Source organism: Ambystoma mexicanum, unplaced genomic scaffold, assembly GCF_040938575.1.
Source record: "Ambystoma mexicanum isolate Mex_15411 unplaced genomic scaffold, UKY_AmexF1_1 Mex_scaf10, whole genome shotgun sequence".
NCBI lineage: Eukaryota > Metazoa > Chordata > Amphibia > Caudata > Ambystomatidae > Ambystoma > Ambystoma mexicanum.
In genome coordinates this window covers 232,501-255,000 of record NW_027182325.1, presented here as the reverse complement: position 1 = coordinate 255,000, position 22,500 = coordinate 232,501, and the positions used below count along the sequence as shown (strand labels likewise).

Below are 22,500 nucleotides of genomic sequence, written 5' to 3'. Positions count from 1 at the left end.
CTAACTAGGCCCGACACTGCTTAGCTTCTGAGATCAGACGAGATCAGGCACATTCAGTGTGGTGTGGCCGTAGGCTCTGGGCCTACTGAGTTTTGTACTTTTAAGCATCTAGTCGGCTAGACCTTGCAGTTTTAAAAGGCAATTGAGAAAGGGCTCACTTCCTGAACTTGGAGCACAAAAAAGCCTACAGCACCTGGTATTCCCAGGCGGTCTCCCATCCAGGTACTAACTAGGCCTGACACTGCTTAACTTCCGAGATCAGTCGAGATCGGGTGCATTCAGTGTGGTGTGGCCGTAGGCTCTAGGAATGCTAAGAATATTACTCTTATGCATTTGCATTTAGTAAGCTAAGCCATGCAGCCACTTGCAACATGATACCACGCTCATCGCTCGATCAGCGCTCGATCAGGCTCGATCAGGCGAGATATATAAGACTGGTGGGCCCATTCAGGACTCCTATGTCTGGTAGGATAACTTTAATTCATCCATCCTGTGTCTGTTGCAGGGAGGTGGAGAGAACAATCAACACAATAATGGTTTTCTTTCATGCCTCTTGAAGGACTCAATATTCTCTGTACTGCATTACATGTGAAAGTTGATTTATTACCCATGAACACACTACCTGTATGCTAATTCTATGTAAAAAGGTAGCTCCAGCCCTCATGATGTTGTCCAACATTTCCGCTATAAAACGGGATACAATTATTTTGGAAACATACCAAATTTGAAAAATAATTGAGAAGTTGCGCAATTACTAATCATGGAGCACAAAAAAAGCCTACAGCACCTGGTATTCCCAGGCAGTCTCCCATCCAGGTACTAACTAGGCCCGACCCTGCTTAGCTTCCGAGATCGGGCGCATTTAGTGTGGTGTGGCCGTAGGCTCTGGGCCTAGTGAGTTTGTACTTTTAAGCATCTAGTCGGCTAGACCTTGCAGTTTTGAAAGGCAATTGTGAAATGGCTCACTTCCTGAACTTGGAGCACAAAAAAGCCTACAGCACCTGGTATTCCCAGGTGGTCTCCCATCCAGGTACTAACTAGGCCCGACACTGCTTAGCTTCCGAGATCAGACGAGATCGGGCGCAATCAGTGTGGTGTGGCCGTAGGCTCTGGGCCTAGTGAGTTTTGTACTTTTAAGCATCTAGTCAGCTAGACCTTGCAGTTTTGAAAGGCAATTGAGAAATGGCTCACTTCCTGAACTTGGAGCACAAAAAAGCCTACAGCACCTGGTATTCCCAGGCGGTCTCCCATCCAGGTACTAACGAGGCCCGACACTGCTTAGCTTCCAAGATCAGACGAGATCGGGCGCATTCAGTGTGGTGTGGCCGTAGGCTCTGGTTCTTGTGAGTTTTGTACTTTTAAGCATCTAGTCGGCTAGACCTTGCAGTTTTGAAAGGCAATTGAGAAATGGCTCACTTCCTGAACTTGGAGCACAAAAAAGCCTACAGCACCTGGTATTCCCAGGTGGTCTCCCATCCAGGTACTAACTAGGCCCGACACTGCTTAGCTTCCGAGATCAGACGAGATCGGGCGCAATCAGTGTGGTGTGGCCGTAGGCTCTGGGCCTAGTGAGTTTTGTACTTTTAAGCATCTAGTCAGCTAGACCTTGCAGTTTTGAAAGGCAATTGAGAAATGGCTCACTTCCTGAACTTGGAGCACAAAAAAGCCTACAGCACCTGGTATTCCCAGGCGGTCTCCCATCCAGGTACTAACGAGGCCCGACACTGCTTAGCTTCCGAGATCAGACGAGATCGGGCGCATTCAGTGTGCTGTGGCCGTAGGCTCTGGTTCTTGTGAGTTTTGTACTTTTAAGCATCTAGTCGGCTAGACCTTGCAGTTTTGAAAGGCAATTGAGAAATGGCTCACTTCCTGAACTTGGAGTACAAAAAAGCCTACAGCACCTGGTATTCCCAGGCGGTCTTCCATCCAGGTACTAACTAGGCCCGACACTGCTTAGCTTCTGAGATCAGACGAGATCAGGCACATTCAGTGTGGTGTGGCCGTAGGCTCTGGGCCTAGTGAGTTTTGTACTTTTAAGCATCTAGTCGGCTAGACCTTGCAGTTTTAAAAGGCAATTGAGAAAGGGCTCACTTCCTGAACTTGGAGCACAAAAAAGCCTACAGCACCTGGTATTCCCAGGCGGTCTCCCATCCAGGTACTAACTAGGCCTGACACTGCTTAACTTCCGAGATCAGTCGAGATCGGGTGCATTCAGTGTGGTGTGGCCGTAGGCTCTAGGAATGCTAAGAATATTACTCTTATGCATTTGCATTTAGTAAGCTAAGCCATGCAGCCACTTGCAACATGATACCACGCTCATCGCTCGATCAGGCTCGATCAGGCGAGATATATAAGACTGGTGGGCCCATTCAGGACTCCTATGTCTGGTAGGATAACTTTAATTCATCCATCCTGTGTCTGTTGCAGGGAGGTGGAGAGAACAATCAACACAATAATGGTTTTCTTTCATGCCTCTTGAAGGACTCAATATTCTCTGTACTGCATTACATGTGAAAGTCGATTTATTACCCATGAACACACTACCTGTATGCTAATTCTATGTAAAAAGGTAGCTCCAGCCCTCATGATGTTGTCCAACATTTCCGCTATAAAACGGGATACAATTATTTTGGAAACATACCAAATTTGAAAAATAATTGAGAAGTTGCGCAATTACTAATCATGGAGCACAAAAAAGCCTACAGCACCTGGTATTCCCAGGCAGTCTCCCATCCAGGTACTAACTAGGCCTGACCCTGCTTAGCTTCCGAGATCGGGCGCATTCAGTGTGGTGTGGCCGTAGGCTCTGGGCCTAGTGAGTTTTGTACTTTTAAGCATCTAGTCGGCTAGACCTTGCAGTTTTGAAAGGCAATTGTGAAATGGCTCACTTCCTGAACTTGGAGCACAAAAAAGCCTACAGCACCTGGTATTCCCAGGTGGTCTCCCATCCAGGTACTAACTAGGCCCGACACTGCTTAGCTTCCGAGATCAGACGAGATCGGGCGCAATCAGTGTGGTGTGGCCGTAGGCTCTGGGCCTAGTGAGTTTTGTACTTTTAAGCATCTAGTCAGCTAGACCTTGCAGTTTTGAAAGGCAATTGAGAAATGGCTCACTTCCTGAACTTGGAGCACAAAAAAGCCTACAGCACCTGGTATTCCCAGGCGGTCTCCCATCCAGGTACTAACGAGGCCCGACACTGCTTAGCTTCCGAGATCGGGCGCAATCAGTGTGGTGTGGCCGTAGGCTCTGGGCCTAGTGAGTTTTGTACTTTTAAGCATCTAGTCAGCTAGACCTTGCAATTTTGAAAGGCAATTGAGAAATGGCTCACTTCCTGAACTTGGAGCACAAAAAAGCCTACAGCACCTGGTATTCCCAGGCGGTCTCCCATCCAGGTACTAACGAGGCCCGACACTGCTTAGCTTCCGAGATCAGACGAGATCGGGCGCATTCAGTGTGGTGTGGCCGTAGGCTCTGGTTCTTGTGAGTTTTGTACTTTTAAGCATCTAGTCGGCTAGACCTTGCAGTTTTGAAAGGCAATTGAGAAATGGCTCACTTCCTGAACTTGGAGTACAAAAAAGCCTACAGCACCTGGTATTCCCAGGCGGTCTTCCATCCAGGTACTAACTAGGCCCGACACTGCTTAGCTTCTGAGATCAGACGAGATCAGGCACATTCAGTGTGGTGTGGCCGTAGGCTCTGGGCCTACTGAGTTTTGTACTTTTAAGCATCTAGTCGGCTAGACCTTGCAGTTTTAAAAGGCAATTGAGAAAGGGCTCACTTCCTGAACTTGGAGCACAAAAAAGCCTACAGCACCTGGTATTCCCAGGCGGTCTCCCATCCAGGTACTAACTAGGCCTGACACTGCTTAACTTCCGAGATCAGTCGAGATCGGGTGCATTCAGTGTGGTGTGGCCGTAGGCTCTAGGAATGCTAAGAATATTACTCTTATGCATTTGCATTTAGTAAGCTAAGCCATGCAGCCACTTGCAACATGATACCACGCTCATCGCTCGATCAGCGCTCGATCAGGCTCGATCAGGCGAGATATATAAGACTGGTGGGCCCATTCAGGACTCCTATGTCTGGTAGGATAACTTTAATTCATCCATCCTGTGTCTGTTGCAGGGAGGTGGAGAGAACAATCAACACAATAATGGTTTTCTTTCATGCCTCTTGAAGGACTCAATATTCTCTGTACTGCATTACATGTGAAAGTTGATTTATTACCCATGAACACACTACCTGTATGCTAATTCTATGTAAAAAGGTAGCTCCAGCCCTCATGATGTTGTCCAACATTTCCGCTATAAAACGGGATACAATTATTTTGGAAACATACCAAATTTGAAAAATAATTGAGAAGTTGCGCAATTACTAATCATGGAGCACAAAAAAAGCCTACAGCACCTGGTATTCCCAGGCAGTCTCCCATCCAGGTACTAACTAGGCCTGACCCTGCTTAGCTTCCGAGATCGGGCGCATTCAGTGTGGTGTGGCCGTAGGCTCTGGGCCTAGTGAGTTTGTACTTTTAAGCATCTAGTCGGCTAGACCTTGCAGTTTTGAAAGGCAATTGTGAAATGGCTCACTTCCTGAACTTGGAGCACAAAAAAGCCTACAGCACCTGGTATTCCCAGGTGGTCCCCCATCCAGGTACTAACTAGGCCCGACACTGCTTAGCTTCCGAGATCAGACGAGATCGGGCGCAATCAGTGTGGTGTGGCCGTAGGCTCTGGGCCTAGTGAGTTTTGTACTTTTAAGCATCTAGTCAGCTAGACCTTGCAGTTTTGAAAGGCAATTGAGAAATGGCTCACTTCCTGAACTTGGAGCACAAAAAAGCCTACAGCACCTGGTATTCCCAGGCGGTCTCCCATCCAGGTACTAACGAGGCCCGACACTGCTTAGCTTCCAAGATCAGACGAGATCGGGCGCATTCAGTGTGGTGTGGCCGTAGGCTCTGGTTCTTGTGAGTTTTGTACTTTTAAGCATCTAGTCGGCTAGACCTTGCAGTTTTGAAAGGCAATTGAGAAATGGCTCACTTCCTGAACTTGGAGTACAAAAAAGCCTACAGCACCTGGTATTCCCAGGCGGTCTTCCATCCAGGTACTAACTAGGCCCGACACTGCTTAGCTTCTGAGATCAGACGAGATCAGGCACATTCAGTGTGGTGTGGCCGTAGGCTCTGGGCCTAGTGAGTTTTGTACTATTAAGCATCTAGTCGGCTAGACCTTGCAGTTTTAAAAGGCAATTGAGAAAGGGCTCACTTCCTGAACTTGGAGCACAAAAAAGCCTACAGCACCTGGTATTCCCAGGCGGTCTCCCATCCAGGTACTAACTAGGCCTGACACTGCTTAACTTCCGAGATCAGTCGAGATCGGGTGCATTCAGTGTGGTGTGGCCGTAGGCTCTAGGAATGCTAAGAATATTACTCTTATGCATTTGCATTTAGTAAGCTAAGCCATGCAGCCACTTGCAACATGATACCACGCTCATCGCTCGATCAGGCTCGATCAGGCGAGATATATAAGACTGGTGGGCCCATTCAGGACTCCTATGTCTGGTAGGATAACTTTAATTCATCCATCCTGTGTCTGTTGCAGGGAGGTGGAGAGAACAATCAACACAATAATGGTTTTCTTTCATGCCTCTTGAAGGACTCAATATTCTCTGTACTGCATTACATGTGAAAGTCGATTTATTACCCATGAACACACTACCTGTATGCTAATTCTATGTAAAAAGGTAGCTCCAGCCCTCATGATGTTGTCCAACATTTCCGCTATAAAACGGGATACAATTATTTTGGAAACATACCAAATTTGAAAAATAATTGAGAAGTTGCGCAATTACTAATCATGGAGCACAAAAAAGCCTACAGCACCTGGTATTCCCAGGCAGTCTCCCATCCAGGTACTAACTAGGCCTGACCCTGCTTAGCTTCCGAGATTGGGCACATTCAGTGTGGTGTGGCCGTAGGCTCTGGGCCTAGTGAGTTTTGTACTTTTAAGCATCTAGTCGGCTAGACCTTGCAGTTTTAAAAGGCAATTGAGAAAGGGCTCACTTCCTGAACTTGGAGCACAAAAAAGCCTACAGCACCTGGTATTCCCAGGCGGTCTCCCATCCAGGTACTAACTAGGCCTGACACTGCTTAACTTCCGAGATCAGTCGAGATTGGGCGCATTCAGTGTGGTGTGGCCGTAGGCTCTGGGCCTAGTGAGTTTTGTACTTTTAAGCATCTAGTCGGCTAGACCTTGCAGTTTTGAAAGGCAATTGTGAAATGGCTCACTTCCTGAACTTGGAGCACAAAAAAGCCTACAGCACCTGGTATTCCCAGGTGGTCTCCCATCCAGGTACTAACTAGGCCCGACACTGCTTAGCTTCCGAGATCAGACGAGATCGGGCGCAATCAGTGTGGTGTGGCCGTAGGCTCTGGGCCTAGTGAGTTTTGTACTTTTAAGCATCTAGTCAGCTAGACCTTGCAGTTTTGAAAGGCAATTGAGAAATGGCTCACTTCCTGAACTTGGAGCACAAAAAAGCCTACAGCACCTGGTATTCCCAGGCGGTCTCCCATCCAGGTACTAACGAGGCCCGACACTGCTTAGCTTCCGAGATCAGACGAGATCGGGCGCAATCAGTGTGGTGTGGCCGTAGGCTCTGGGCCTAGTGAGTTTTGTACTTTTAAGCATCTAGTCAGCTAGACCTTGCAATTTTGAAAGGCAATTGAGAAATGGCTCACTTCCTGAACTTGGAGCACAAAAAAGCCTACAGCACCTGGTATTCCCAGGCGGTCTCCCATCCAGGTACTAACTAGGCCCGACCCTGCTTAGCTTCCGAGATCGGGCGCATTCAGTGTGGTGTGGCCGTAGGCTCTGGGCCTAGTGAGTTTTGTACTTTTAAGCATCTAGTCGGCTAGACCTTGCAGTTTTGAAAGGCAATTGTGAAATGGCTCACTTCCTGAACTTGGAGCACAAAAAAGCCTACAGCACCTGGTATTCCCAGGTGGTCTCCCATCCAGGTACTAACTAGGCCCGACACTGCTTAGCTTCCGAGATCAGACGAGATCGGGCGCATTCAGTGTGGTGTGGCCGTAGGCTCTGGGCCTAGTGAGTTTTGTACTTTTAAGCATCTAGTCGGCTAGACCTTGCAGTTTTGAGAGGCAATTGAGAAATGGCTCACTTCCTGAACTTGGAGTACAAAAAAGCCTACAGCACCTGGTATTCCCAGGCGGTCTCCCATCCAGGTACTAACTAGGCCCGACACTGCTTAGCTTCTGAGATCAGACGAGATCAGGCGCATTCAGTGTGGTGTGGCCGTAGGCTCTGGGCCTAGTGAGTGTTGTACTTTTAAGCATCTAGTCGGCTAGACCTTGCAGTTTTAAAAGGCAATTGAGAAAGGGCTCACTTCCTGAACTTGGAGCACAAAAAAGCCTACAGCACCTGGTATTCCCAGGCGGTCTCCCATCCAGGTACTAACTAGGCCTGACACTGCTTAACTTCCGAGATCAGACGAGATCGGGTGCATTCAGTGTGGTGTGGCCGTAGGCTCTAGGAATGCTAAGAATATTACTCTTATGCATTTGCATTTAGTAAGCTAAGCCATGCAGCCACTTGCAACATGATACCACGCTCATCGCTCGATCAGGCGAGATATATAAGACTGGTGGGCCCATTCAGGACTCCTATGTCTGGTAGGATAACTTTAATTCATCCATCCTGTGTCTGTTGCAGGGAGGTGGAGAGAACAATCAACACAATAATGGTTTTCTTTCATGCCTCTTGAAGGACTCAATATTCTCTGTACTGCATTACATGTGAAAGTCGATTTATTACCCATGAACACACTACCTGTATGCTAATTCTATGTAAAAAGGTAGCTCCAGCCCTCATGATGTTGTCCAACATTTCCGCTATAAAACGGGATACAATTATTTTGGAAACATACCAAATTTGAAAAATAATTGAGAAGTTGCGCAATTACTAATCATGGAGCACAAAAAAGCCTACAGCACCTGGTATTCCCAGGCAGTCTCCCATCCAGGTACTAACTAGGCCTGACCCTGCTTAGCTTCCGAGATCGGGCACATTCAGTGTGGTGTGGCCGTAGGCTCTGGGCCTAGTGAGTTTTGTACTTTTAAGCATCTAGTCGGCTAGACCTTGCAGTTTTGAAAGGCAATTGAGAAATGGCTCACTTCCTGAACTTGGAGCACAAAAAAGCCTACAGCACCTGGTATTCCCAGGTGGTCTCCCATCCAGGTACTAACTAGGCCCGACACTGCTTAGCTTCCGAGATCAGACGAGATCGGGCGCAATCAGTGTGGTGTGGCCGTAGGCTCTGGGCCTAGTGAGTTTTGTACTTTTAAGCATCTAGTCAGCTAGACCTTGCACTTTTGAAAGGCAATTGAGAAATGGCTCACTTCCTGAACTTGGAGCACAAAAAAGCCTACAGCACCTGGTATTCCCAGGCGGTCTCCCATCCAGGTACTAACGAGGCCCGACACTGCTTAGCTTCCGAGAACAGACGAGATCGGGCGCATTCAGTGTGGTGTGGCCGTAGGCTCTGGTTCTTGTGAGTTTTGTACTTTTAAGCATCTAGTCGGCTAGACCTTGCAGTTTTGAAAGGCAATTGAGAAATGGCTCACTTCCTGAACTTGGAGTACAAAAAAGCCTACAGCACCTGGTATTCCCAGGCGGTCTTCCATCCAGGTACTAACTAGGCCCGACACTGCTTAGCTTCTGAGATCAGACGAGATCAGGCACATTCAGTGTGGTGTGGCCGTAGGCTCTGGGCCTAGTGAGTTTTGTACTTTTAAGCATCTAGTCGGCTAGACCTTGCAGTTTTAAAAGGCAATTGAGAAAGGGCTCACTTCCTGAACTTGGAGCACAAAAAAGCCTACAGCACCTGGTATTCCCAGGCGGTCTCCCATCCAGGTACTAACTAGGCATGACACTGCTTAACTTCCGAGATCAGTCGAGATCGGGTGCATTCAGTGTGGTGTGGCCGTAGGCTCTAGGAATGCTAAGAATATTACTCTTATGCATTTGCATTTAGTAAGCTAAGCCATGCAGCCACTTGCAACATGATACCACGCTCATCGCTCGATCAGGCGAGATATATAAGACTGGTGGGCCCATTCAGGACTCCTATGTCTGGTAGGATAACTTTAATTCATCCATCCTGTGTCTGTTGCAGGGAGGTGGAGAGAACAATCAACACAATAATGGTTTTCTTTCATGCCTCTTGAACGACTCAATATTCTCTGTACTGCATTACATGTGAAAGTCGATTTATTACCCATGAACACACTACCTGTATGCTAATTCTATGTAAAAAGGTAGCTCCAGCCCTCATGATGTTGTCCAACATTTCCGCTATAAAACGGGATACAATTATTTTGGAAACATACCAAATTTGAAAAATAATTGAGAAGTTGCGCAATTACTAATCATGGAGCACAAAAAAGCCTACAGCACCTGGTATTCCCAGGCAGTCTCCCATCCAGGTACTAACTAGGCCTGACCCTGCTTAGCTTCTGAGATCGGGCGCATTCAGTGTGGTGTGGCCGAAGGCTCTGGGCCTAGTGAGTTTTGTACTTTTAAGCATCTAGTCGGCTAGACCTTGCAGTTTTGAAAGGCAATTGTGAAATGGCTCACTTCCTGAACTTGGAGCACAAAAAAGCCTACAGCACCTGGTATTCCCAGGCGGTCTCCCATCCAGGTACTAACGAGGCCCGACACTGCTTAGCTTCCGAGATCAGACGAGATCGGGCGCATTCAGTGTGGTGTGGCCGTAGGCTCTGGTTCTTGTGAGTTTTGTACTTTTAAGCATCTAGTCGGCTAGACCTTGCAGTTTTGAAAGGCAATTGAGAAATGGCTCACTTCCTGAACTTGGAGTACAAAAAAGCCTACAGCACCTGGTATTCCCAGGCGGTCTTCCATCCAGGTACTAACTAGGCCCGACACTGCTTAGCTTCTGAGATCAGACGAGATCAGGCACATTCAGTGTGGTGTGGCCGTAGGCTCTGGGCCTACTGAGTTTTGTACTTTTAAGCATCTAGTCGGCTAGACCTTGCAGTTTTAAAAGGCAATTGAGAAAGGGCTCACTTCCTGAACTTGGAGCACAAAAAAGCCTACAGCACCTGGTATTCCCAGGCGGTCTCCCATCCAGGTACTAACTAGGCCTGACACTGCTTAACTTCCGAGATCAGTCGAGATCGGGTGCATTCAGTGTGGTGTGGCCGTAGGCTCTAGGAATGCTAAGAATATTACTCTTATGCATTTGCATTTAGTAAGCTAAGCCATGCAGCCACTTGCAACATGATACCACGCTCATCGCTCGATCAGGCTCGATCAGGCGAGATATATAAGACTGGTGGGCCCATTCAGGACTCCTATGTCTGGTAGGATAACTTTAATTCATCCATCCTGTGTCTGTTGCAGGGAGGTGGAGAGAACAATCAACACAATAATGGTTTTCTTTCATGCCTCTTGAAGGACTCAATATTCTCTGTACTGCATTACATGTGAAAGTCGATTTATTACCCATGAACACACTACCTGTATGCTAATTCTATGTAAAAAGGTAGCTCCAGCCCTCATGATGTTGTCCAACATTTCCGCTATAAAACGGGATACAATTATTTTGGAAACATACCAAATTTGAAAAATAATTGAGAAGTTGCGCAATTACTAATCATGGAGCACAAAAAAAGCCTACAGCACCTGGTATTCCCAGGCAGTCTCCCATCCAGGTACTAACTAGGCCCGACCCTGCTTAGCTTCCGAGATCGGGGGCATTCAGTGTGGTGTGGCCGTAGGCTCTGGGCCTAGTGAGTTTGTACTTTTAAGCATCTAGTCGGCTAGACCTTGCAGTTTTGAAAGGCAATTGTGAAATGGCTCACTTCCTGAACTTGGAGCACAAAAAAGCCTACAGCACCTGGTATTCCCAGGTGGTCTCCTATCCAGGTACTAACTAGGCCCGACACTGCTTAGCTTCCGAGATCAGACGAGATCGGGCGCATTCAGTGTGGTGTGGCCGTAGGCTCTGGGCTTAGTGAGTTTTGTACTTTTAAGCATCTAGTCGGCTAGACCTTGCAGTTTTGAAAGGCAATTGAGAAATGGCTCACTTCCTGAACTTGGAGCACAAAAAAGCCTACAGCACCTGGTATTCCCAGGTGGTCTCCCATCCAGGTACTAACTAGGCCCGACACTGCTTAGCTTCCGAGATCAGACGAGATCGGGCGCAATCAGTGTGGTGTGGCCGTAGGCTCTGGGCCTAGTGAGTTTTGTACTTTTAAGCATCTAGTCAGCTAGACCTTGCAGTTTTGAAAGGCAATTGAGAAATGGCTCACTTCCTGAACTTGGAGCACAAAAAAGCCTACAGCACCTGGTATTCCCAGGCGGTCTCCCATCCAGGTACTAACGAGGCCCGACACTGCTTAGCTTCCGAGATCAGACGAGATCGGGCGCATTCAGTGTGCTGTGGCCGTAGGCTCTGGTTCTTGTGAGTTTTGTACTTTTAAGCATCTAGTCGGCTAGACCTTGCAGTTTTGAAAGGCAATTGAGAAATGGCTCACTTCCTGAACTTGGAGTACAAAAAAGCCTACAGCACCTGGTATTCCCAGGCGGTCTTCCATCCAGGTACTAACTAGGCCCGACACTGCTTAGCTTCTGAGATCAGACGAGATCAGGCACATTCAGTGTGGTGTGGCCGTAGGCTCTGGGCCTAGTGAGTTTTGTACTTTTAAGCATCTAGTCGGCTAGACCTTGCAGTTTTAAAAGGCAATTGAGAAAGGGCTCACTTCCTGAACTTGGAGCACAAAAAAGCCTACAGCACCTGGTATTCCCAGGCGGTCTCCCATCCAGGTACTAACTAGGCCTGACACTGCTTAACTTCCGAGATCAGTCGAGATCGGGTGCATTCAGTGTGGTGTGGCCGTAGGCTCTAGGAATGCTAAGAATATTACTCTTATGCATTTGCATTTAGTAAGCTAAGCCATGCAGCCACTAGCAACATGATACCACGCTCATCGCTCGATCAGCGCTCGATCAGGCTCGATCAGGCGAGATATATAAGACTGGTGGGCCCATTCAGGACTCCTATGTCTGGTAGGATAACTTTAATTCATCCATCCTGTGTCTGTTGCAGGGAGGTGGAGAGAACAATCAACACAATAATGGTTTTCTTTCATGCCTCTTGAAGGACTCAATATTCTCTGTACTGCATTACATGTGAAAGTCGATTTATTACCCATGAACACACTACCTGTATGCTAATTCTATGTAAAAAGGTAGCTCCAGCCCTCATGATGTTGTCCAACATTTCCGCTATAAAACGGGATACAATTATTTTGGAAACATACCAAATTTGAAAAATAATTGAGAAGTTGCGCAATTACTAATCATGGAGCACAAAAAAAGCCTACAGCACCTGGTATTCCCAGGCAGTCTCCCATCCAGGTACTAACTAGGCCCGACCCTGCTTAGCTTCCGAGATCGGGCGCATTCAGTGTGGTGTGGCCGTAGGCTCTGGGCCTAGTGAGTTTGTACTTTTAAGCATCTAGTCGGCTAGACCTTGCAGTTTTGAAAGGCAATTGTGAAATGGCTCACTTCCTGAACTTGGAGCACAAAAAAGCCTACAGCACCTGGTATTCCCAGGTGGTCTCCCATCCAGGTACTAACTAGGCCCGACACTGCTTAGCTTCCGAGATCAGACGAGATCGGGCGCATTCAGTGTGGTGTGGCCGTAGGCTCTGGGCTTAGTGAGTTTTGTACTTTTAAGCATCTAGTCGGCTAGACCTTGCAGTTTTGAAAGGCAATTGAGAAATGGCTCACTTCCTGAACTTGGAGCACAAAAAAGCCTACAGCACCTGGTATTCCCAGGTGGTCTCCCATCCAGGTACTAACTAGGCCCGACACTGCTTAGCTTCCGAGATCAGACGAGATCGGGCGCAATCAGTGTGGTGTGGCCGTAGGCTCTGGGCCTAGTGAGTTTTGTACTTTTAAGCATCTAGTCAGCTAGACCTTGCAGTTTTGAAAGGCAATTGAGAAATGGCTCACTTCCTGAACTTGGAGCACAAAAAAGCCTACAGCACCTGGTATTCCCAGGCGGTCTCCCATCCAGGTACTAACGAGGCCCGACACTGCTTAGCTTCCGAGATCAGACGAGATCGGGCGCATTCAGTGTGCTGTGGCCGTAGGCTCTGGTTCTTGTGAGTTTTGTACTTTTAAGCATCTAGTCGGCTAGACCTTGCAGTTTTGAAAGGCAATTGAGAAATGGCTCACTTCCTGAACTTGGAGTACAAAAAAGCCTACAGCACCTGGTATTCCCAGGCGGTCTTCCATCCAGGTACTAACTAGGCCCGACACTGCTTAGCTTCTGAGATCAGACGAGATCAGGCACATTCAGTGTGGTGTGGCCGTAGGCTCTGGGCCTAGTGAGTTTTGTACTTTTAAGCATCTAGTCGGCTAGACCTTGCAGTTTTAAAAGGCAATTGAGAAAGGGCTCACTTCCTGAACTTGGAGCACAAAAAAGCCTACAGCACCTGGTATTCCCAGGCGGTCTCCCATCCAGGTACTAACTAGGCCTGACACTGCTTAACTTCCGAGATCAGTCGAGATCGGGTGCATTCAGTGTGGTGTGGCCGTAGGCTCTAGGAATGCTAAGAATATTACTCTTATGCATTTGCATTTAGTAAGCTAAGCCATGCAGCCACTTGCAACATGATACCACGCTCATCGCTCGATCAGGCTCGATCAGGCGAGATATATAAGACTGGTGGGCCCATTCAGGACTCCTATGTCTGGTAGGATAACTTTAATTCATCCATCCTGTGTCTGTTGCAGGGAGGTGGAGAGAACAATCAACACAATAATGGTTTTCTTTCATGCCTCTTGAAGGACTCAATATTCTCTGTACTGCATTACATGTGAAAGTCGATTTATTACCCATGAACACACTACCTGTATGCTAATTCTATGTAAAAAGGTAGCTCCAGCCCTCATGATGTTGTCCAACATTTCCGCTATAAAACGGGATACAATTATTTTGGAAACATACCAAATTTGAAAAATAATTGAGAAGTTGCGCAATTACTAATCATGGAGCACAAAAAAGCCTACAGCACCTGGTATTCCCAGGCAGTCTCCCATCCAGGTACTAACTAGGCCTGACCCTGCTTAGCTTCCGAGATCGGGCGCATTCAGTGTGGTGTGGCCGTAGGCTCTGGGCCTAGTGAGTTTTGTACTTTTAAGCATCTAGTCGGCTAGACCTTGCAGTTTTGAAAGGAAATTGTGAAATGGCTCACTTCCTGAACTTGGAGCACAAAAAAGCCTACAGCACCTGGTATTCCCAGGTGGTCTCCCATCCAGGTACTAACTAGGCCCGACACTGCTTAGCTTCCGAGATCAGACGAGATCGGGCGCAATCAGTGTGGTGTGGCCGTAGGCTCTGGGCCTAGTGAGTTTTGTACTTTTAAGCATCTAGTCAGCTAGACCTTGCAGTTTTGAAAGGCAATTGAGAAATGGCTCACTTCCTGAACTTGGAGCACAAAAAAGCCTACAGCACCTGGTATTCCCAGGCGGTCTCCCATCCAGGTACTAACGAGGCCCGACACTGCTTAGCTTCCGAGATCGGGCGCAATCAGTGTGGTGTGGCCGTAGGCTCTGGGCCTAGTGAGTTTTGTACTTTTAAGCATCTAGTCAGCTAGACCTTGCAATTTTGAAAGGCAATTGAGAAATGGCTCACTTCCTGAACTTGGAGCACAAAAAAGCCTACAGCACCTGGTATTCCCAGGCGGTCTCCCATCCAGGTACTAACGAGGCCCGACACTGCTTAGCTTCCGAGATCAGACGAGATCGGGCGCATTCAGTGTGGTGTGGCCGTAGGCTCTGGTTCTTGTGAGTTTTGTACTTTTAAGCATCTAGTCGGCTAGACCTTGCAGTTTTGAAAGGCAATTGAGAAATGGCTCACTTCCTGAACTTGGAGTACAAAAAAGCCTACAGCACCTGGTATTCCCAGGCGGTCTTCCATCCAGGTACTAACTAGGCCTGACACTGCTTAGCTTCTGAGATCAGACGAGATCAGGCACATTCAGTGTGGTGTGGCCGTAGGCTCTGGGCCTACTGAGTTTTGTACTTTTAAGCATCTAGTCGGCTAGACCTTGCAGTTTTAAAAGGCAATTGAGAAAGGGCTCACTTCCTGAACTTGGAGCACAAAAAAGCCTACAGCACCTGGTATTCCCAGGCGGTCTCCCATCCAGGTACTAACTAGGCCTGACACTGCTTAACTTCCGAGATCAGTCGAGATCGGGTGCATTCAGTGTGGTGTGGCCGTAGGCTCTAGGAATGCTAAGAATATTACTCTTATGCATTTGCATTTAGTAAGCTAAGCCATGCAGCCACTTGCAACATGATACCACGCTCATCGCTCGATCAGGCGAGATATATAAGACTGGTGGGCCCATTCAGGACTCCTATGTCTGGTAGGATAACTTTAATTCATCCATCCTGTGTCTGTTGCAGGGAGGTGGAGAGAACAATCAACACAATAATGGTTTTCTTTCATGCCTCTTGAACGACTCAATATTCTCTGTACTGCATTACATGTGAAAGTCGATTTATTACCCATGAACACACTACCTGTATGCTAATTCTATGTAAAAAGGTAGCTCCAGCCCTCATGATGTTGTCCAACATTTCCGCTATAAAACGGGATACAATTATTTTGGAAACATACCAAATTTGAAAAATAATTGAGAAGTTGCGCAATTACTAATCATGGAGCACAAAAAAGCCTACAGCACCTGGTATTCCCAGGCAGTCTCCCATCCAGGTACTAACTAGGCCTGACCCTGCTTAGCTTCCGAGATCGGGCGCATTCAGTGTGGTGTGGCCGAAGGCTCTGGGCCTAGTGAGTTTTGTACTTTTAAGCATCTAGTCGGCTAGACCTTGCAGTTTTGAAAGGCAATTGTGAAATGGCTCACTTCCTGAACTTGGAGCACAAAAAAGCCTACAGCACCTGGTATTCCCAGGCGGTCTCCCATCCAGGTACTAACGAGGCCCGACACTGCTTAGCTTCCGAGATCAGACGAGATCGGGCGCATTCAGTGTGGTGTGGCCGTAGGCTCTGGTTCTTGTGAGTTTTGTACTTTTAAGCATCTAGTCGGCTAGACCTTGCAGTTTTGAAAGGCAATTGAGAAATGGCTCACTTCCTGAACTTGGAGTACAAAAAAGCCTACAGCACCTGGTATTCCCAGGCGGTCTTCCATCCAGGTACTAACTAGGCCCGACACTGCTTAGCTTCTGAGATCAGACGAGATCAGGCACATTCAGTGTGGTGTGGCCGTAGGCTCTGGGCCTACTGAGTTTTGTACTTTTAAGCATCTAGTCGGCTAGACCTTGCAGTTTTAAAAGGCAATTGAGAAAGGGCTCACTTCCTGAACTTGGAGCACAAAAAAGCCTACAGCACCTGGTATTCCCAGGCGGTCTCCCATCCAGGTACTAACTAGGCCTGACACTGCTTAACTTCCGAGATCAGTCGAGATCGGGTGCATTCAGTGTGGTGTGGCCGTAGGCTCTAGGAATGCTAAGAATATTACTCTTATGCATTTGCATTTAGTAAGCTAAGCCATGCAGCCACTTGCAACATGATACCACGCTCATCGCTCGATCAGGCTCGATCAGGCGAGATATATAAGACTGGTGGGCCCATTCAGGACTCCTATGTCTGGTAGGATAACTTTAATTCATCCATCCTGTGTCTGTTGCAGGGAGGTGGAGAGAACAATCAACACAATAATGGTTTTCTTTCATGCCTCTTGAAGGACTCAATATTCTCTGTACTGCATTACATGTGAAAGTCGATTTATTACCCATGAACACACTACCTGTATGCTAATTCTATGTAAAAAGGTAGCTCCAGCCCTCATGATGTTGTCCAACATTTCCGCTATAAAACGGGATACAATTATTTTGGAAACATACCAAATTTGAAAAATAATTGAGAAGTTGCGCAATTACTAATCATGGAGCACAAAAAAAGCCTACAGCACCTGGTATTCCCAGGCAGTCTCCCATCCAGGTACTAACTAGGCCCGACCCTGCTTAGCTTCCGAGATCGGGGGCATTCAGTGTGGTGTGGCCGTAGGCTCTGGGCCTAGTGAGTTTGTACTTTTAAGCATCTAGTCGGCTAGACCTTGCAGTTTTGAAAGGCAATTGTGAAATGGCTCACTTCCTGAACTTGGAGCACAAAAAAGCCTAGAGCACCTGGTATTCCCAGGTGGTCTCCTATCCAGGTACTAACTAGGCCCGACACTGCTTAGCTTCCGAGATCAGACGAGATCGGGCGCATTCAGTGTGGTGTGGCCGTAGGCTCTGGGCTTAGTGAGTTTTGTACTTTTAAGCATCTAGTCGGCTAGACCTTGCAGTTTTGAAAGGCAATTGAGAAATGGCTCACTTCCTGAACTTGGAGCACAAAAAAGCCTACAGCACCTGGTATTCCCAGGTGGTCTCCCATCCAGGTACTAACTAGGCCCGACACTACTTAGCTTCCGAGATCAGACGAGATCGGGCGCAATCAGTGTGGTGTGGCCGTAGGCTCTGGGCCTAGTGAGTTTTGTACTTTTAAGCATCTAGTCAGCTAGACCTTGCAGTTTTGAAAGGCAATTGAGAAATGGCTCACTTCCTGAACTTGGAGCACAAAAAAGCCTACAGCACCTGGTATTCCCAGGCGGTCTCCCATCCAGGTACTAACGAGGCCCGACACTGCTTAGCTTCCGAGATCAGACGAGATCGGGCGCATTCAGTGTGCTGTGGCCGTAGGCTCTGGTTCTTGTGAGTTTTGTACTTTTAAGCATCTAGTCGGCTAGACCTTGCAGTTTTGAAAGGCAATTGAGAAATGGCTCACTTCCTGAACTTGGAGTACAAAAAAGCCTACAGCACCTGGTATTCCCAGGCGGTCTTCCATCCAGGTACTAACTAGGCCCGACACTGCTTAGCTTCTGAGATCAGACGAGATCAGGCACATTCAGTGTGGTGTGGCCGTAGGCTCTGGGCCTAGTGAGTTTTGTACTTTTAAGCATCTAGTCGGCTAGACCTTGCAGTTTTAAAAGGCAATTGAGAAAGGGCTCACTTCCTGAACTTGGAGCACAAAAAAGCCTACAGCACCTGGTATTCCCAGGCGGTCTCCCATCCAGGTACTAACTAGGCCTGACACTGCTTAACTTCCGAGATCAGTCGAGATCGGGTGCATTCAGTGTGGTGTGGCCGTAGGCTCTAGGAATGCTAAGAATATTACTCTTATGCATTTGCATTTAGTAAGCTAAGCCATGCAGCCACTAGCAACATGATACCACGCTCATCGCTCGATCAGCGCTCGATCAGGCTCGATCAGGCGAGATATATAAGACTGGTGGGCCCATTCAGGACTCCTATGTCTGGTAGGATAACTTTAATTCATCCATCCTGTGTCTGTTGCAGGGAGGTGGAGAGAACAATCAACACAATAATGGTTTTCTTTCATGCCTCTTGAAGGACTCAATATTCTCTGTACTGCATTACATGTGAAAGTCGATTTATTACCCATGAACACACTACCTGTATGCTAATTCTATGTAAAAAGGTAGCTCCAGCCCTCATGATGTTGTCCAACATTTCCGCTATAAAACGGGATACAATTATTTTGGAAACATACCAAATTTGAAAAATAATTGAGAAGTTGCGCAATTACTAATCATGGAGCACAAAAAAAGCCTACAGCACCTGGTATTCCCAGGCAGTCTCCCATCCAGGTACTAACTAGGCCCGACCCTGCTTAGCTTCCGAGATCGGGCGCATTCAGTGTGGTGTGGCCGTAGGCTCTGGGCCTAGTGAGTTTGTACTTTTAAGCATCTAGTCGGCTAGACCTTGCAGTTTTGAAAGGCAATTGTGAAATGGCTCACTTCCTGAACTTGGAGCACAAAAAAGCCTACAGCACCTGGTATTCCCAGGTGGTCTCCCATCCAGGTACTAACTAGGCCCGACACTGCTTAGCTTCCGAGATCAGACGAGATCGGGCGCAATCAGTGTGGTGTGGCCGTAGGCTCTGGGCCTAGTGAGTTTTGTACTTTTAAGCATCTAGTCAGCTAGACCTTGCAGTTTTGAAAGGCAATTGAGAAATGGCTCACTTCCTGAACTTGGAGCACAAAAAAGCCTACAGCACCTGGTATTCCCAGGCGGTCTCCCATCCAGGTACTAACGAGGCCCGACACTGCTTAGCTTCCGAGATCAGACGAGATCGGGCGCATTCAGTGTGCTGTGGCCGTAGGCTCTGGTTCTTGTGAGTTTTGTACTTTTAAGCATCTAGTCGGCTAGACCTTGCAGTTTTGAAAGGCAATTGAGAAATGGCTCACTTCCTGAACTTGGAGTACAAAAAAGCCTACAGCACCTGGTATTCCCAGGCGGTCTTCCATCCAGGTACTAACTAGGCCCGACACTGCTTAGCTTCTGAGATCAGACGAGATCAGGCACATTCAGTGTGGTGTGGCCGTAGGCTCTGGGCCTAGTGAGTTTTGTACTTTTAAGCATCTAGTCGGCTAGACCTTGCAGTTTTAAAAGGCAATTGAGAAAGGGCTCACTTCCTGAACTTGGAGCACAAAAAAGCCTACAGCACCTGGTATTCCCAGGCGGTCTCCCATCCAGGTACTAACTAGGCCTGACACTGCTTAACTTCCGAGATCAGTCGAGATCGGGTGCATTCAGTGTGGTGTGGCCGTAGGCTCTAGGAATGCTAAGAATATTACTCTTATGCATTTGCATTTAGTAAGCTAAGCCATGCAGCCACTTGCAACATGATACCACGCTCATCGCTCGATCAGGCTCGATCAGGCGAGATATATAAGACTGGTGGGCCCATTCAGGACTCCTATGTCTGGTAGGATAACTTTAATTCATCCATCCTGTGTCTGTTGCAGGGAGGTGGAGAGAACAATCAACACAATAATGGTTTTCTTTCATGCCTCTTGAAGGACTCAATATTCTCTGTACTGCATTACATGTGAAAGTCGATTTATTACCCATGAACACACTACCTGTATGCTAATTCTATGTAAAAAGGTAGCTCCAGCCCTCATGATGTTGTCCAACATTTCCGCTATAAAACGGGATACAATTATTTTGGAAACATACCAAATTTGAAAAATAATTGAGAAGTTGCGCAATTACTAATCATGGAGCACAAAAAAGCCTACAGCACCTGGTATTCCCAGGCAGTCTCCCATCCAGGTACTAACTAGGCCTGACCCTGCTTAGCTTCCGAGATCGGGCGCATTCAGTGTGGTGTGGCCGTAGGCTCTGGGCCTAGTGAGTTTTGTACTTTTAAGCATCTAGTCGGCTAGACCTTGCAGTTTTGAAAGGAAATTGTGAAATGGCTCACTTCCTGAACTTGGAGCACAAAAAAGCCTACAGCACCTGGTATTCCCAGGTGGTCTCCCATCCAGGTACTAACTAGGCCCGACACTGCTTAGCTTCCGAGATCAGACGAGATCGGGCGCAATCAGTGTGGTGTGGCCGTAGGCTCTGGGCCTAGTGAGTTTTGTACTTTTAAGCATCTAGTCAGCTAGACCTTGCAGTTTTGAAAGGCAATTGAGAAATGGCTCACTTCCTGAACTTGGAGCACAAAAAAGCCTACAGCACCTGGTATTCCCAGGCGGTCTCCCATCCAGGTACTAACGAGGCCCGACACTGCTTAGCTTCCGAGATCGGGCGCAATCAGTGTGGTGTGGCCGTAGGCTCTGGGCCTAGTGAGTTTTGTACTTTTAAGCATCTAGTCAGCTAGACCTTGCAATTTTGAAAGGCAATTGAGAAATGGCTCACTTCCTGAACTTGGAGCACAAAAAAGCCTACAGCACCTGGTATTCCCAGGCGGTCTCCCATCCAGGTACTAACGAGGCCCGACACTGCTTAGCTTCCGAGATCAGACGAGATCGGGCGCATTCAGTGTGGTGTGGCCGTAGGCTCTGGTTCTTGTGAGTTTTGTACTTTTAAGCATCTAGTCGGCTAGACCTTGCAGTTTTGAAAGGCAATTGAGAAATGGCTCACTTCCTGAACTTGGAGTACAAAAAAGCCTACAGCACCTGGTATTCCCAGGCGGTCTTCCATCCAGGTACTAACTAGGCCCGACACTGCTTAGCTTCTGAGATCAGACGAGATCAGGCACATTCAGTGTGGTGTGGCCGTAGGCTCTGGGCCTACTGAGTTTTGTACTTTTAAGCATCTAGTCGGCTAGACCTTGCAGTTTTAAAAGGCAATTGAGAAAGGGCTCACTTCCTGAACTTGGAGCACAAAAAAGCCTACAGCACCTGGTATTCCCAGGCGGTCTCCCATCCAGGTACTAACTAGGCCTGACACTGCTTAACTTCCGAGATCAGTCGAGATCGGGTGCATTCAGTGTGGTGTGGCCGTAGGCTCTAGGAATGCTAAGAATATTACTCTTATGCATTTGCATTTAGTAAGCTAAGCCATGCAGCCACTTGCAACATGATACCACGCTCATCGCTCGATCAGCGCTCGATCAGGCTCGATCAGGCGAGATATATAAGACTGGTGGGCCCATTCAGGACTCCTATGTCTGGTAGGATAACTTTAATTCATCCATCCTGTGTCTGTTGCAGGGAGGTGGAGAGAACAATCAACACAATAATGGTTTTCTTTCATGCCTCTTGAAGGACTCAATATTCTCTGTACTGCATTACATGTGAAAGTTGATTTATTACCCATGAACACACTACCTGTATGCTAATTCTATGTAAAAAGGTAGCTCCAGCCCTCATGATGTTGTCCAACATTTCCGCTATAAAACGGGATACAATTATTTTGGAAACATACCAAATTTGAAAAATAATTGAGAAGTTGCGCAATTACTAATCATGGAGCACAAAAAAAGCCTACAGCACCTGGTATTCCCAGGCAGTCTCCCATCCAGGTACTAACTAGGCCCGACCCTGCTTAGCTTCCGAGATCGGGCGCATTCAGTGTGGTGTGGCCGTAGGCTCTGGGCCTAGTGAGTTTGTACTTTTAAGCATCTAGTCGGCTAGACCTTGCAGTTTTGAAAGGGAATTGTGAAATGGCTCACTTCCTGAACTTGGAGCACAAAAAAGCCTACAGCACCTGGTATTCCCAGGTGGTCTCCCATCCAGGTACTAACTAGGCCCGACACTGCTTAGCTTCCGAGATCAGACGAGATCGGGCGCAATCAGTGTGGTGTGGCCGTAGGCTCTGGGCCTAGTGAGTTTTGTACTTTTAAGCATCTAGTCAGCTAGACCTTGCAGTTTTGAAAGGCAATTGAGAAATGGCTCACTTCCTGAACTTGGAGCACAAAAAAGCCTACAGCACCTGGTATTCCCAGGCGGTCTCCCATCCAGGTACTAACGAGGCCCGACACTGCTTAGCTTCCGAGATCAGACGAGATCGGGCGCATTCAGTGTGCTGTGGCCGTAGGCTCTGGTTCTTGTGAGTTTTGTACTTTTAAGCA

General features: G+C 47.6%; 61 non-coding genes and 18 pseudogenes across 61 annotated transcripts in view; all 79 read right to left on the bottom strand.

Moving 5' to 3' along the window:
* LOC138539312 (5S ribosomal RNA) overlaps positions 1 to 75 on the bottom strand; it is a 119-nt gene extending 44 nt beyond the window's left edge. The window contains exon 1 of the ribosomal RNA XR_011287382.1: positions 1 to 75. This exon is cut by the window's left edge and continues 44 nt beyond it. This is a non-coding gene — a ribosomal RNA (5S ribosomal RNA).
* Positions 76 to 181: 106 nt separating this feature from the next.
* On the bottom strand, positions 182 to 300 carry LOC138538076 (5S ribosomal RNA). Its single transcript, XR_011286189.1, has one exon. It is a non-coding gene; the product is annotated as a 5S ribosomal RNA (ribosomal RNA).
* A 475-nt stretch (positions 301 to 775) lies between these two features.
* On the bottom strand, positions 776 to 884 carry LOC138544589 (5S ribosomal RNA; annotated as a pseudogene).
* Positions 885 to 989: 105 nt separating this feature from the next.
* On the bottom strand, positions 990 to 1,108 carry LOC138547351 (5S ribosomal RNA). Its single transcript, XR_011291194.1, has one exon. It is a non-coding gene; the product is annotated as a 5S ribosomal RNA (ribosomal RNA).
* Positions 1,109 to 1,214: 106 nt separating this feature from the next.
* Positions 1,215 to 1,333, bottom strand: LOC138540644 (5S ribosomal RNA). Its single transcript, XR_011288684.1, has one exon. It is a non-coding gene; the product is annotated as a 5S ribosomal RNA (ribosomal RNA).
* Positions 1,334 to 1,439: 106 nt separating this feature from the next.
* LOC138547350 (5S ribosomal RNA) lies at positions 1,440 to 1,558 on the bottom strand. The gene has a single exon (XR_011291193.1). It is a non-coding gene; the product is annotated as a 5S ribosomal RNA (ribosomal RNA).
* Positions 1,559 to 1,664: 106 nt separating this feature from the next.
* On the bottom strand, positions 1,665 to 1,783 carry LOC138541473 (5S ribosomal RNA). Its single transcript, XR_011289479.1, has one exon. It is a non-coding gene; the product is annotated as a 5S ribosomal RNA (ribosomal RNA).
* Positions 1,784 to 1,889: 106 nt separating this feature from the next.
* On the bottom strand, positions 1,890 to 2,008 carry LOC138539310 (5S ribosomal RNA). The gene has a single exon (XR_011287380.1). It is a non-coding gene; the product is annotated as a 5S ribosomal RNA (ribosomal RNA).
* A 106-nt stretch (positions 2,009 to 2,114) lies between these two features.
* LOC138538075 (5S ribosomal RNA) lies at positions 2,115 to 2,233 on the bottom strand. The gene has a single exon (XR_011286188.1). It is a non-coding gene; the product is annotated as a 5S ribosomal RNA (ribosomal RNA).
* A 463-nt stretch (positions 2,234 to 2,696) lies between these two features.
* Positions 2,697 to 2,805, bottom strand: LOC138544890 (5S ribosomal RNA; annotated as a pseudogene).
* Positions 2,806 to 2,911: 106 nt separating this feature from the next.
* On the bottom strand, positions 2,912 to 3,030 carry LOC138547349 (5S ribosomal RNA). Its single transcript, XR_011291192.1, has one exon. It is a non-coding gene; the product is annotated as a 5S ribosomal RNA (ribosomal RNA).
* A 106-nt stretch (positions 3,031 to 3,136) lies between these two features.
* On the bottom strand, positions 3,137 to 3,245 carry LOC138542942 (5S ribosomal RNA; annotated as a pseudogene).
* A 106-nt stretch (positions 3,246 to 3,351) lies between these two features.
* LOC138549670 (5S ribosomal RNA) lies at positions 3,352 to 3,470 on the bottom strand. The gene has a single exon (XR_011293445.1). It is a non-coding gene; the product is annotated as a 5S ribosomal RNA (ribosomal RNA).
* Positions 3,471 to 3,576: 106 nt separating this feature from the next.
* Positions 3,577 to 3,695, bottom strand: LOC138539309 (5S ribosomal RNA). The gene has a single exon (XR_011287379.1). It is a non-coding gene; the product is annotated as a 5S ribosomal RNA (ribosomal RNA).
* Positions 3,696 to 3,801: 106 nt separating this feature from the next.
* Positions 3,802 to 3,920, bottom strand: LOC138538073 (5S ribosomal RNA). Its single transcript, XR_011286186.1, has one exon. It is a non-coding gene; the product is annotated as a 5S ribosomal RNA (ribosomal RNA).
* A 475-nt stretch (positions 3,921 to 4,395) lies between these two features.
* On the bottom strand, positions 4,396 to 4,504 carry LOC138544889 (5S ribosomal RNA; annotated as a pseudogene).
* A 105-nt stretch (positions 4,505 to 4,609) lies between these two features.
* LOC138548553 (5S ribosomal RNA) lies at positions 4,610 to 4,728 on the bottom strand. Its single transcript, XR_011292351.1, has one exon. It is a non-coding gene; the product is annotated as a 5S ribosomal RNA (ribosomal RNA).
* A 106-nt stretch (positions 4,729 to 4,834) lies between these two features.
* On the bottom strand, positions 4,835 to 4,953 carry LOC138540643 (5S ribosomal RNA). Its single transcript, XR_011288683.1, has one exon. It is a non-coding gene; the product is annotated as a 5S ribosomal RNA (ribosomal RNA).
* Positions 4,954 to 5,059: 106 nt separating this feature from the next.
* Positions 5,060 to 5,178, bottom strand: LOC138539308 (5S ribosomal RNA). Its single transcript, XR_011287378.1, has one exon. It is a non-coding gene; the product is annotated as a 5S ribosomal RNA (ribosomal RNA).
* A 106-nt stretch (positions 5,179 to 5,284) lies between these two features.
* On the bottom strand, positions 5,285 to 5,403 carry LOC138538072 (5S ribosomal RNA). Its single transcript, XR_011286185.1, has one exon. It is a non-coding gene; the product is annotated as a 5S ribosomal RNA (ribosomal RNA).
* Positions 5,404 to 5,866: 463 nt separating this feature from the next.
* On the bottom strand, positions 5,867 to 5,975 carry LOC138547109 (5S ribosomal RNA; annotated as a pseudogene).
* A 106-nt stretch (positions 5,976 to 6,081) lies between these two features.
* Positions 6,082 to 6,200, bottom strand: LOC138542527 (5S ribosomal RNA). The gene has a single exon (XR_011290507.1). It is a non-coding gene; the product is annotated as a 5S ribosomal RNA (ribosomal RNA).
* Positions 6,201 to 6,306: 106 nt separating this feature from the next.
* LOC138547347 (5S ribosomal RNA) lies at positions 6,307 to 6,425 on the bottom strand. Its single transcript, XR_011291190.1, has one exon. It is a non-coding gene; the product is annotated as a 5S ribosomal RNA (ribosomal RNA).
* Positions 6,426 to 6,531: 106 nt separating this feature from the next.
* LOC138536821 (5S ribosomal RNA) lies at positions 6,532 to 6,650 on the bottom strand. The gene has a single exon (XR_011284983.1). It is a non-coding gene; the product is annotated as a 5S ribosomal RNA (ribosomal RNA).
* Positions 6,651 to 6,756: 106 nt separating this feature from the next.
* On the bottom strand, positions 6,757 to 6,865 carry LOC138542820 (5S ribosomal RNA; annotated as a pseudogene).
* Positions 6,866 to 6,971: 106 nt separating this feature from the next.
* LOC138543010 (5S ribosomal RNA) lies at positions 6,972 to 7,090 on the bottom strand. Its single transcript, XR_011290561.1, has one exon. It is a non-coding gene; the product is annotated as a 5S ribosomal RNA (ribosomal RNA).
* Positions 7,091 to 7,196: 106 nt separating this feature from the next.
* LOC138538724 (5S ribosomal RNA) lies at positions 7,197 to 7,315 on the bottom strand. Its single transcript, XR_011286813.1, has one exon. It is a non-coding gene; the product is annotated as a 5S ribosomal RNA (ribosomal RNA).
* A 106-nt stretch (positions 7,316 to 7,421) lies between these two features.
* LOC138548670 (5S ribosomal RNA) lies at positions 7,422 to 7,540 on the bottom strand. The gene has a single exon (XR_011292462.1). It is a non-coding gene; the product is annotated as a 5S ribosomal RNA (ribosomal RNA).
* Positions 7,541 to 7,993: 453 nt separating this feature from the next.
* LOC138545929 (5S ribosomal RNA) lies at positions 7,994 to 8,102 on the bottom strand (annotated as a pseudogene).
* Positions 8,103 to 8,208: 106 nt separating this feature from the next.
* Positions 8,209 to 8,327, bottom strand: LOC138547346 (5S ribosomal RNA). Its single transcript, XR_011291189.1, has one exon. It is a non-coding gene; the product is annotated as a 5S ribosomal RNA (ribosomal RNA).
* A 106-nt stretch (positions 8,328 to 8,433) lies between these two features.
* On the bottom strand, positions 8,434 to 8,552 carry LOC138540934 (5S ribosomal RNA). The gene has a single exon (XR_011288957.1). It is a non-coding gene; the product is annotated as a 5S ribosomal RNA (ribosomal RNA).
* A 106-nt stretch (positions 8,553 to 8,658) lies between these two features.
* LOC138539307 (5S ribosomal RNA) lies at positions 8,659 to 8,777 on the bottom strand. The gene has a single exon (XR_011287377.1). It is a non-coding gene; the product is annotated as a 5S ribosomal RNA (ribosomal RNA).
* A 106-nt stretch (positions 8,778 to 8,883) lies between these two features.
* On the bottom strand, positions 8,884 to 9,002 carry LOC138542413 (5S ribosomal RNA). Its single transcript, XR_011290395.1, has one exon. It is a non-coding gene; the product is annotated as a 5S ribosomal RNA (ribosomal RNA).
* A 453-nt stretch (positions 9,003 to 9,455) lies between these two features.
* Positions 9,456 to 9,564, bottom strand: LOC138547119 (5S ribosomal RNA; annotated as a pseudogene).
* Positions 9,565 to 9,670: 106 nt separating this feature from the next.
* Positions 9,671 to 9,789, bottom strand: LOC138549669 (5S ribosomal RNA). The gene has a single exon (XR_011293444.1). It is a non-coding gene; the product is annotated as a 5S ribosomal RNA (ribosomal RNA).
* A 106-nt stretch (positions 9,790 to 9,895) lies between these two features.
* LOC138539306 (5S ribosomal RNA) lies at positions 9,896 to 10,014 on the bottom strand. The gene has a single exon (XR_011287376.1). It is a non-coding gene; the product is annotated as a 5S ribosomal RNA (ribosomal RNA).
* Positions 10,015 to 10,120: 106 nt separating this feature from the next.
* On the bottom strand, positions 10,121 to 10,239 carry LOC138538071 (5S ribosomal RNA). The gene has a single exon (XR_011286184.1). It is a non-coding gene; the product is annotated as a 5S ribosomal RNA (ribosomal RNA).
* A 464-nt stretch (positions 10,240 to 10,703) lies between these two features.
* Positions 10,704 to 10,812, bottom strand: LOC138544059 (5S ribosomal RNA; annotated as a pseudogene).
* A 105-nt stretch (positions 10,813 to 10,917) lies between these two features.
* LOC138551207 (5S ribosomal RNA) lies at positions 10,918 to 11,036 on the bottom strand. The gene has a single exon (XR_011294936.1). It is a non-coding gene; the product is annotated as a 5S ribosomal RNA (ribosomal RNA).
* A 106-nt stretch (positions 11,037 to 11,142) lies between these two features.
* LOC138547345 (5S ribosomal RNA) lies at positions 11,143 to 11,261 on the bottom strand. The gene has a single exon (XR_011291188.1). It is a non-coding gene; the product is annotated as a 5S ribosomal RNA (ribosomal RNA).
* Positions 11,262 to 11,367: 106 nt separating this feature from the next.
* LOC138541472 (5S ribosomal RNA) lies at positions 11,368 to 11,486 on the bottom strand. Its single transcript, XR_011289478.1, has one exon. It is a non-coding gene; the product is annotated as a 5S ribosomal RNA (ribosomal RNA).
* Positions 11,487 to 11,592: 106 nt separating this feature from the next.
* Positions 11,593 to 11,711, bottom strand: LOC138539305 (5S ribosomal RNA). The gene has a single exon (XR_011287375.1). It is a non-coding gene; the product is annotated as a 5S ribosomal RNA (ribosomal RNA).
* Positions 11,712 to 11,817: 106 nt separating this feature from the next.
* Positions 11,818 to 11,936, bottom strand: LOC138538070 (5S ribosomal RNA). Its single transcript, XR_011286183.1, has one exon. It is a non-coding gene; the product is annotated as a 5S ribosomal RNA (ribosomal RNA).
* Positions 11,937 to 12,411: 475 nt separating this feature from the next.
* On the bottom strand, positions 12,412 to 12,520 carry LOC138543225 (5S ribosomal RNA; annotated as a pseudogene).
* Positions 12,521 to 12,625: 105 nt separating this feature from the next.
* Positions 12,626 to 12,744, bottom strand: LOC138542895 (5S ribosomal RNA). Its single transcript, XR_011290549.1, has one exon. It is a non-coding gene; the product is annotated as a 5S ribosomal RNA (ribosomal RNA).
* A 106-nt stretch (positions 12,745 to 12,850) lies between these two features.
* LOC138547344 (5S ribosomal RNA) lies at positions 12,851 to 12,969 on the bottom strand. Its single transcript, XR_011291187.1, has one exon. It is a non-coding gene; the product is annotated as a 5S ribosomal RNA (ribosomal RNA).
* A 106-nt stretch (positions 12,970 to 13,075) lies between these two features.
* LOC138541471 (5S ribosomal RNA) lies at positions 13,076 to 13,194 on the bottom strand. Its single transcript, XR_011289477.1, has one exon. It is a non-coding gene; the product is annotated as a 5S ribosomal RNA (ribosomal RNA).
* Positions 13,195 to 13,300: 106 nt separating this feature from the next.
* LOC138539303 (5S ribosomal RNA) lies at positions 13,301 to 13,419 on the bottom strand. Its single transcript, XR_011287374.1, has one exon. It is a non-coding gene; the product is annotated as a 5S ribosomal RNA (ribosomal RNA).
* Positions 13,420 to 13,525: 106 nt separating this feature from the next.
* On the bottom strand, positions 13,526 to 13,644 carry LOC138538069 (5S ribosomal RNA). Its single transcript, XR_011286182.1, has one exon. It is a non-coding gene; the product is annotated as a 5S ribosomal RNA (ribosomal RNA).
* A 463-nt stretch (positions 13,645 to 14,107) lies between these two features.
* Positions 14,108 to 14,216, bottom strand: LOC138544888 (5S ribosomal RNA; annotated as a pseudogene).
* Positions 14,217 to 14,322: 106 nt separating this feature from the next.
* LOC138547343 (5S ribosomal RNA) lies at positions 14,323 to 14,441 on the bottom strand. Its single transcript, XR_011291186.1, has one exon. It is a non-coding gene; the product is annotated as a 5S ribosomal RNA (ribosomal RNA).
* A 106-nt stretch (positions 14,442 to 14,547) lies between these two features.
* On the bottom strand, positions 14,548 to 14,656 carry LOC138542941 (5S ribosomal RNA; annotated as a pseudogene).
* Positions 14,657 to 14,762: 106 nt separating this feature from the next.
* On the bottom strand, positions 14,763 to 14,881 carry LOC138549668 (5S ribosomal RNA). The gene has a single exon (XR_011293443.1). It is a non-coding gene; the product is annotated as a 5S ribosomal RNA (ribosomal RNA).
* A 106-nt stretch (positions 14,882 to 14,987) lies between these two features.
* On the bottom strand, positions 14,988 to 15,106 carry LOC138542234 (5S ribosomal RNA). The gene has a single exon (XR_011290221.1). It is a non-coding gene; the product is annotated as a 5S ribosomal RNA (ribosomal RNA).
* Positions 15,107 to 15,212: 106 nt separating this feature from the next.
* On the bottom strand, positions 15,213 to 15,331 carry LOC138538068 (5S ribosomal RNA). The gene has a single exon (XR_011286181.1). It is a non-coding gene; the product is annotated as a 5S ribosomal RNA (ribosomal RNA).
* A 453-nt stretch (positions 15,332 to 15,784) lies between these two features.
* Positions 15,785 to 15,893, bottom strand: LOC138546749 (5S ribosomal RNA; annotated as a pseudogene).
* Positions 15,894 to 15,999: 106 nt separating this feature from the next.
* Positions 16,000 to 16,118, bottom strand: LOC138549667 (5S ribosomal RNA). Its single transcript, XR_011293442.1, has one exon. It is a non-coding gene; the product is annotated as a 5S ribosomal RNA (ribosomal RNA).
* Positions 16,119 to 16,224: 106 nt separating this feature from the next.
* LOC138539302 (5S ribosomal RNA) lies at positions 16,225 to 16,343 on the bottom strand. The gene has a single exon (XR_011287373.1). It is a non-coding gene; the product is annotated as a 5S ribosomal RNA (ribosomal RNA).
* A 106-nt stretch (positions 16,344 to 16,449) lies between these two features.
* LOC138538067 (5S ribosomal RNA) lies at positions 16,450 to 16,568 on the bottom strand. The gene has a single exon (XR_011286180.1). It is a non-coding gene; the product is annotated as a 5S ribosomal RNA (ribosomal RNA).
* A 464-nt stretch (positions 16,569 to 17,032) lies between these two features.
* On the bottom strand, positions 17,033 to 17,141 carry LOC138544058 (5S ribosomal RNA; annotated as a pseudogene).
* Positions 17,142 to 17,246: 105 nt separating this feature from the next.
* On the bottom strand, positions 17,247 to 17,365 carry LOC138542144 (5S ribosomal RNA). Its single transcript, XR_011290132.1, has one exon. It is a non-coding gene; the product is annotated as a 5S ribosomal RNA (ribosomal RNA).
* Positions 17,366 to 17,471: 106 nt separating this feature from the next.
* On the bottom strand, positions 17,472 to 17,590 carry LOC138551266 (5S ribosomal RNA). The gene has a single exon (XR_011294992.1). It is a non-coding gene; the product is annotated as a 5S ribosomal RNA (ribosomal RNA).
* A 106-nt stretch (positions 17,591 to 17,696) lies between these two features.
* Positions 17,697 to 17,815, bottom strand: LOC138541469 (5S ribosomal RNA). The gene has a single exon (XR_011289475.1). It is a non-coding gene; the product is annotated as a 5S ribosomal RNA (ribosomal RNA).
* Positions 17,816 to 17,921: 106 nt separating this feature from the next.
* Positions 17,922 to 18,040, bottom strand: LOC138539301 (5S ribosomal RNA). The gene has a single exon (XR_011287372.1). It is a non-coding gene; the product is annotated as a 5S ribosomal RNA (ribosomal RNA).
* A 106-nt stretch (positions 18,041 to 18,146) lies between these two features.
* Positions 18,147 to 18,265, bottom strand: LOC138538066 (5S ribosomal RNA). The gene has a single exon (XR_011286179.1). It is a non-coding gene; the product is annotated as a 5S ribosomal RNA (ribosomal RNA).
* Positions 18,266 to 18,740: 475 nt separating this feature from the next.
* LOC138543224 (5S ribosomal RNA) lies at positions 18,741 to 18,849 on the bottom strand (annotated as a pseudogene).
* A 105-nt stretch (positions 18,850 to 18,954) lies between these two features.
* Positions 18,955 to 19,073, bottom strand: LOC138547342 (5S ribosomal RNA). Its single transcript, XR_011291185.1, has one exon. It is a non-coding gene; the product is annotated as a 5S ribosomal RNA (ribosomal RNA).
* A 106-nt stretch (positions 19,074 to 19,179) lies between these two features.
* Positions 19,180 to 19,298, bottom strand: LOC138541468 (5S ribosomal RNA). Its single transcript, XR_011289474.1, has one exon. It is a non-coding gene; the product is annotated as a 5S ribosomal RNA (ribosomal RNA).
* A 106-nt stretch (positions 19,299 to 19,404) lies between these two features.
* Positions 19,405 to 19,523, bottom strand: LOC138539300 (5S ribosomal RNA). Its single transcript, XR_011287371.1, has one exon. It is a non-coding gene; the product is annotated as a 5S ribosomal RNA (ribosomal RNA).
* Positions 19,524 to 19,629: 106 nt separating this feature from the next.
* LOC138538065 (5S ribosomal RNA) lies at positions 19,630 to 19,748 on the bottom strand. The gene has a single exon (XR_011286178.1). It is a non-coding gene; the product is annotated as a 5S ribosomal RNA (ribosomal RNA).
* Positions 19,749 to 20,211: 463 nt separating this feature from the next.
* On the bottom strand, positions 20,212 to 20,320 carry LOC138544887 (5S ribosomal RNA; annotated as a pseudogene).
* A 106-nt stretch (positions 20,321 to 20,426) lies between these two features.
* On the bottom strand, positions 20,427 to 20,545 carry LOC138547341 (5S ribosomal RNA). The gene has a single exon (XR_011291184.1). It is a non-coding gene; the product is annotated as a 5S ribosomal RNA (ribosomal RNA).
* Positions 20,546 to 20,651: 106 nt separating this feature from the next.
* LOC138542940 (5S ribosomal RNA) lies at positions 20,652 to 20,760 on the bottom strand (annotated as a pseudogene).
* Positions 20,761 to 20,866: 106 nt separating this feature from the next.
* Positions 20,867 to 20,985, bottom strand: LOC138549666 (5S ribosomal RNA). Its single transcript, XR_011293441.1, has one exon. It is a non-coding gene; the product is annotated as a 5S ribosomal RNA (ribosomal RNA).
* A 106-nt stretch (positions 20,986 to 21,091) lies between these two features.
* On the bottom strand, positions 21,092 to 21,210 carry LOC138539298 (5S ribosomal RNA). The gene has a single exon (XR_011287369.1). It is a non-coding gene; the product is annotated as a 5S ribosomal RNA (ribosomal RNA).
* A 106-nt stretch (positions 21,211 to 21,316) lies between these two features.
* LOC138538064 (5S ribosomal RNA) lies at positions 21,317 to 21,435 on the bottom strand. The gene has a single exon (XR_011286177.1). It is a non-coding gene; the product is annotated as a 5S ribosomal RNA (ribosomal RNA).
* Positions 21,436 to 21,910: 475 nt separating this feature from the next.
* On the bottom strand, positions 21,911 to 22,019 carry LOC138543223 (5S ribosomal RNA; annotated as a pseudogene).
* A 105-nt stretch (positions 22,020 to 22,124) lies between these two features.
* Positions 22,125 to 22,243, bottom strand: LOC138547340 (5S ribosomal RNA). The gene has a single exon (XR_011291183.1). It is a non-coding gene; the product is annotated as a 5S ribosomal RNA (ribosomal RNA).
* Positions 22,244 to 22,349: 106 nt separating this feature from the next.
* On the bottom strand, positions 22,350 to 22,468 carry LOC138541467 (5S ribosomal RNA). Its single transcript, XR_011289473.1, has one exon. It is a non-coding gene; the product is annotated as a 5S ribosomal RNA (ribosomal RNA).
* Positions 22,469 to 22,500: the final 32 nt, after the last annotated feature.